General features: G+C 38.8%; 1 long non-coding RNA gene across 1 annotated transcript; it reads left to right on the top strand.

The window, feature by feature from the left end:
* Positions 1-1,311: 1,311 nt before the first annotated feature.
* LOC136368408 (uncharacterized) lies at positions 1,312-3,654 on the top strand. The gene is made up of 2 exons (XR_010744846.1): positions 1,312-1,504; positions 3,564-3,654. It is a non-coding gene; the product is annotated as an uncharacterized lncRNA (long non-coding RNA).
* The last annotated feature ends 2,773 nt before the right edge of the window (positions 3,655-6,427 follow it).

The raw sequence follows: 6,427 nt of genomic DNA on the forward strand, positions 1-6,427 counted from the left end.
AGGATTCTGTAATTTATTTTCTGAAAGAACATTTTCTTTCTGCTTTGTGCTTATCTGGCTGAAGGTGGACCTTGAGTTTATAAATATTTTTATTTATCATTGTCCTCCCCTTTCCACCCTACAGCTGTTTCTTTCCTCCCAGAAGCCACAGTGCAGATCAAATGCCACAAGATTAAATTTAATGACAGCTCAGTTTCCAGAAGAAGGTGAATATACTGATCTGGTGGAAACAACAATTAGTCAGGCAAGAAATATGCACGTGTTTATCTGCAAGGTACCTTTTTTAGTTAAGCAACATCAACACAGATCTAAGCAGATGCAAGGCGACAAATACTGTGCATAAAGTTAAACAACTGATCTGCTATGAAACCAGATCTGCTATGAAATATAGTGAGAAAAGAATTAGGAAAACAGAAAATCATCATCTTAAATTTTCAAAAGACTCTTTAAAACCTTGGCACCATGTCAGGCAGTGTGTGGTATATATCACAGATATCTCTGTTGCATCTCATGAACGTGTCTGAAGGTTTCATTTTTCCACATGCCATTTTGTAACAGCTGGCATGTTGGGTTTTTTCTTTATTTCTCCCTTACTAATACAAAATTCTTGAGTGGGTTGGCTGTGAATTCCCATCTTTCTAAGCAGAAAGCATCCAATTCTGCTTTTTTTCCCCACATTTTGAAGAGCTAGACATGAGACACAATGGGAAGCTGAGCTGAGAGAACTAATTTCTGCATCTGATGAGGATCTGAGTTACAGTGAATCTGGGTGGTCCTGTGCAGGGATGAACATCATCAATATGCCTTCATTAAATGCTGTTTCTCCTTTTGTGAAAGGAAAGAAAACCCTAGATTTATGGTCACAAAATTTATTCTTGATCTCAGGACACTGAGAATCAGGCATTTCCATTCTCTCCATGCCTACCAACAAAGAGGTAGACACAGAAACTGGGCAGAAAAACAGTGAGGTTCTAGCAGAGACAGGTTTCTAGCAGAATTCCTAACAAATTCCAGTGAAATAATCTGCAGAAATTATTTCCATCTGAAAGAATAGGCATCATATCTGTCTCTGAGCACACCTAGCTGGACTTGTTTATGGTCTAGCAGCTCTTAATTGTCTCCCATCCCTGCCACTACCTTGCAAATAACAGCATATCTCTTCTTTTTATTAATTTGTCAATAATTTTGTTCTTGTTGCAGCTCTGTGAGCACTGTGCAAATGATGGAAATCAGACTGGATGTCCCAACCTTAGCTGAATAAAGACTTACAGGGGAAAAGTGAAGATGGTATATTGGATTCAGTGGAGACATACAAGCTTGGCACTACCTCAGGTGGAGCAGTTGTAAAAACCAGCATTTCATATCCTGAGGAAGAAGTTACAAGTACATTAACTGATCCAAAATACTAAGGAATGAAACCAATACTTGGAAAGGGTGGGATGGAGAGAAGAAGGGAACCTGCTCCAATACCCAGACTAGATTCACTTTGACAAGTGCTAATCTGGTGAGTAGTAAACACAATCATATTTCCAAAGAAGAATTTTAAAAGGTCAGTGAACATCACAGAAATGTAAGCTTCTTGGTTACTTAGAAACAGGGCTCAGTGATTCAGAGACATTTCTTAAACCAATCTTTGCTTTATACAATCCCTTCAATGCAGGTATTAGAAGAATGATTCAGTCTGTCTGACACAGACTATCAAGCTCTGTACTTACCCCCGTTCCTCTCCATCTCCTTCATTTCCTTCTCTGAAGCAATGTTATTTGTGAGTCCTGGATTGGATCCCAGCCAGGAATATCTGAAAATGCAGTCTCATATTGCCTAAATCCATAAAGAGGAAACTATTCAGACAACTGATGCACCTTCAGGGCAGAACATTAAATTGATCCTTTGGCAAGGAACACCGTGTGTAACTTTACACACCAATTCCCATAAATACTACAAAGATTATCAGCCAAAGCATAGATTATCTTGAGCTGTGGTTGTCTTTTAGGAGAAGCTATGAGAACAGCTTGTACTGTATGCAGGTACTTGTCCAGTCTATATGTCCCCCCCTGCCCACCACCCCAAAATCTCTGCCTTGAGAAGAGCTGGTGACAATGGCTCATCATGTGTAGCCAAGGTGACTGTTTTACTGGAGCATGGCCAATCATCCAGTGGAAATGGCACTGTTGGGTAGTCAGAAGGGAATGGCTCAGATATTCTCTTGGTATAATTGAATGGAAGGAAAGAAGCTGTTACTTCCTATGTCTCCATTATTTTCTTCTAAGTGTTGAAAGATCTCAGGGTAAGTTGTGAGGGGTCTTTCTGGGGTGGACAGAAAATGGATGTCCTTCTTGTATTTTCTCAGCTGAGGGAGTAGCTTCCACTGGAACACTGTATGTTCCAGCTCCCCTTTTTCAGTCCCTACAGGCTTTCAGTCAGCTTGCATCTCTGGTTCAGCTGGGTGTACATGCAGAATTGCATATGTATTCCCACACACATTCCAAGTCTGAGTTACATTTTGAAGTACAGACCAAACTAGGCCATTTTCTGAGTTGTCTCCATCATTCTGCAGAAAGTTACTGTTCCCAAAGCATTTTGCTTGGAATTTATATGTAGTGTATACAAGCTTTGAAAAGAGCATTTTCCATACTTCTTTAAAGAAAGTCTTAAAAAATTAGCATATAATTAGTACCTTTATTTTGTTAGTATCTTTTCCTGAAAACCCTTCCAGCTGACGCTCTGCATGATTTCATGGAATGAGAGTTTTCCTCTCTGAGAAATACAAACACAACTATTCAGGTTTTTCAGCATTAAATTTATGACCATCTATTCTAGTACACATTTTTGCTTCTTGGCCCCTCTTTGGTAATGAGTTACCTGTTACACAATAGAGTAGTGTTAAGAAATTCACTCCGATGAAACATTCTTTGTAATCAGGATGAGTTAAGTGTTTGGTTTAACTCTGGATGCAGGGTACATTTTTGGATGTGCTTGGCTATTTTTTTGCTTGTTTTTAAGTTATTTACCAGGCAACAATGATGCGCAATGTCATCATCCATAACAACATCTGCTGATATTCAAACACTCCTCTCAGCAGATGCCTCCAAACTGGTATTTGGGGGCATAGCTTCGGTGAAATTCTTAAGATTCAATGATTTGAGAAGGCAGTAAAATGGGTTTCCTCAGTTCATGTGCATCTCTCTCATGTGCATCGCTCTACTCCAAGAGATGTGGAGATTTAGATCAAATTCAGCATGGCAAGTGACATTCTCGTGATCAGGAATCTAGCTGGCACATTACAGAATCCTTCAATACAGGCTTTCAGTTTTGAGTGGGTTGGTGGTATCTACATTTTCAAATTCCTGCTGGCATTTGAAATCAGGAATACTATTGCTCTGAAATTCCACCTCCAGGGAGTTACCAGATTTCTCCACAAGTACAGCATGAAGGACGAGGACGCCTCTCCTATTCAGACTCATTCATCCTTCCTTAACACAAGGCTCTGAAGGAGTTAAATCTTCTGTCTACTAAAGATTGTGGTCTTGCCAATCTTTTCTTTTTTTTTTCTTTTTTTTAAGGTGCCAGACATAAAAATAAAGAAGATGTATCAGCACACTTCCTTAGAAGCTGAGCTTCCTGATTAAGAATAAATGCAGGATATACAGTGTATTTCATGCTGAAATGCATTCCCTTCTAGAATTTCACAAATACAATTAGCCATTAGCAAGATCTCCATACACATGGAGGACTCAAGATCAGGAAATAATAGAAACAGCCACATACTGCTAAAATGTGGAGAGGGAGAAAACCACAAAACAAGAGCCAACTGTTGTGTTAGTATTGTCCTGATACTGCTCTACGTTTGTCCCTAGTCAGGCTGAGAAGAGGGAATGAGTTAAGGACACCAAACAGAATAAAATTCCAGGAAGGCAAAAACAATGAGAAAGAAAAAATTCTAGGCAGGGACATATTATTCTCCTAAAATATATTCTGGTTTCTCCATTGATACTTATCTCATCAGTCTTACTTTGCCTGATTGAGGAACGTGAGTAGATTTCCTACCAACAAGGCTGAGTGACCTCATTTCCAGAAAGGCACAGAGAATCTCTGGTCCTCTGTGTTTTGACAGAAGGAATATTAAGCTAAAATATATCACCTTCAGAGGGAATGAGTGATCATGTTGTAAAATGCCCAGCAGGAGCTACAATTCAATGTGTTTGTACTCTTTATCACCTTGCAGTGGTGATGGCTGATCCTGGAATGATGCATTTCACCAGTTTAGTCTAGGGTACCTATATGTCACTGCTTTTTAGGAGCACCTGAAACGTGACAGGAAATTCTTTCATCTTTTTGATGTCCAAGTACTAAAATTACCAGTGACAAACCTCGAGCACTCAAGTGTGAAAACGAATTTGAAAGTTCCCTACATTTGATGCTTCTTGGGGCCACCTCAATGTACAGGAACCTGTTCTATTTTTTTCTTTTTCCGTGCAGCTTTTTACTTACTGGGTGTGGGAAGGACTTCTATTGGATTTGTAAGTGCAGCATGTACACAACTAACTGATTCTACTCTCTGCTTCTTTACACCTGGCTGCTACCAGGTTTAAGATACTCTTTAGTGCTTGGGGTTAGCTTATGGCTACCTGAATCTGGTTCTTTGAGGGAAGTCTTCTCTGTGTACTTTTTACATTCTGTTGAGTAAATTGCAATGTTTTCCATTCTAATGTCTTATACAAATAATCATTGTATCTTCCAGCAGTACTTGCAGGTATTTCTGACACCCTGGTGAGAAGACCGGTTCTGTGGTCAGGGCTGAAATGGGTAGAGACATGTTGGATTTGTGATTCTGGAGGTAGCATCATACCTTGTACTGAGTATTGTAAAAGGAAAGATACAGATTGATGTCCAGAACATCTTGTGAAGCATCCACTCTGCCTATTTCAGGTTCAAAGTGGATAGTTTCAGAGGAGCTCCTGATATACAAATAAATGTGTACAACTCTCCCTTCCTGAATGACAAACATCTCTCCACATACTTCAGAGTATTTTTAAAATCAGGATTTAATTTTATTGTCAGTGTTTTAGTGCTACAGCTGGTTCTTATGCCTGGTGCTTTTTTCTTCTCCCACTGGGTCTAATTTCCTCAAAACAGAAACAAATCATATAACTCTCTCCATGGTCATGCTGCAAAGATGCTGTCATAATTATTTCTGTCTTCTTTTGTACAAGCCATGTTAAACAGTGGCTATTATAAGGTTTTTCAATTTAGACTTAATTGGCAATCTGAAGCCTACCAGTTTTTTGCCATTCATCATAATGACTTTAAAATGTACTCTGCCTAAATTCTGGATCTAGTAAATCAGGAACAGAGGATAGCTCTAGGAAAAATAAAGAAGCCTAAGGGCGAAAGTAAAACATCTAGGTGGAACCTGCTTGAGATCCAGCTAGGTTCCTATGTTGAGGCAAGGATGGGAAGTTTATTCTCCAGTAATAAATTGCAATGCTCCATTCTGAAAAAATCTCTGGTGGACAGATGAGCTGAAGTGATATATTAAATGTTTGGGAGAGTTTCTGGCACGTATTGAGAATGGACACAAAAACATGTTGCTAAGCAGGACCAAAAGTAACCGTATGTTCTCAATGTGTCTTTTCTCTCTGCTTGCCTTGGTGAATGGGATTATCTGTTTTCACATCCAAGTTACACTCGCGAGAGTATTTGTATGAGCTGAGCTAGAAAGGCTCTGTACAGGCTAGTAGTGCCATGCCAATACTCGCTAGAAAAAAACATTAAACAGGATACTGATTCCTGTCTGAAATATCTTTTTCTGAACTGGGTCTGAGTTTTGGTTTTTGTGGTTTTTTTTTGTTTTTTTTCTTCAGAATTGTCCCTTCCTTGCTTTTCTGTCTCCTTCCAGAAATGCTGTGCTTGCCATGCTGGTTCCTACTTGGATCACAAGCCTCTGTTAATTTTCATTCTGATGCTCTCTCCATAAAATTAAATGCAGGGCTCAAGGCTACTATGTAAAGAGATCATGTTTGCATCTTGAATGGACACGTTGTCTTCTTTAAATGTTCATGATATTGTATAAACATGCATAGCACTAAAATTTCCCACCTCTCCTCTTCCTCCCAAGATCATTACATACTAGTCTAGAGAAAGATACATTTTTCTAAAATTTACAGTTATAACTGAAGTTTACTTCAATACTTTATTTGTCCTGATCTCTACTTGGCCTATTTAATCGATCCTAACATCAGCTGGTTTTGAGAATTTCTGAAATAAATATATATAAAAAATACATATAATTTTTAAACATTTCACTATATGACCTCCAGGCTCAGACCCTTATTTACAGACTCTTTATTCACCTCTTTTTGGCAAGCAGGTTTTGCATTAGTTTGCTCAAAACCTGAAAGTGGCATCAAGGATTAGAGAAATCTAA

Source organism: Sylvia atricapilla, chromosome 1 (assembly GCF_009819655.1).
Source record: "Sylvia atricapilla isolate bSylAtr1 chromosome 1, bSylAtr1.pri, whole genome shotgun sequence".
In the NCBI taxonomy this organism is placed as follows: domain Eukaryota; kingdom Metazoa; phylum Chordata; class Aves; order Passeriformes; family Sylviidae; genus Sylvia; species Sylvia atricapilla.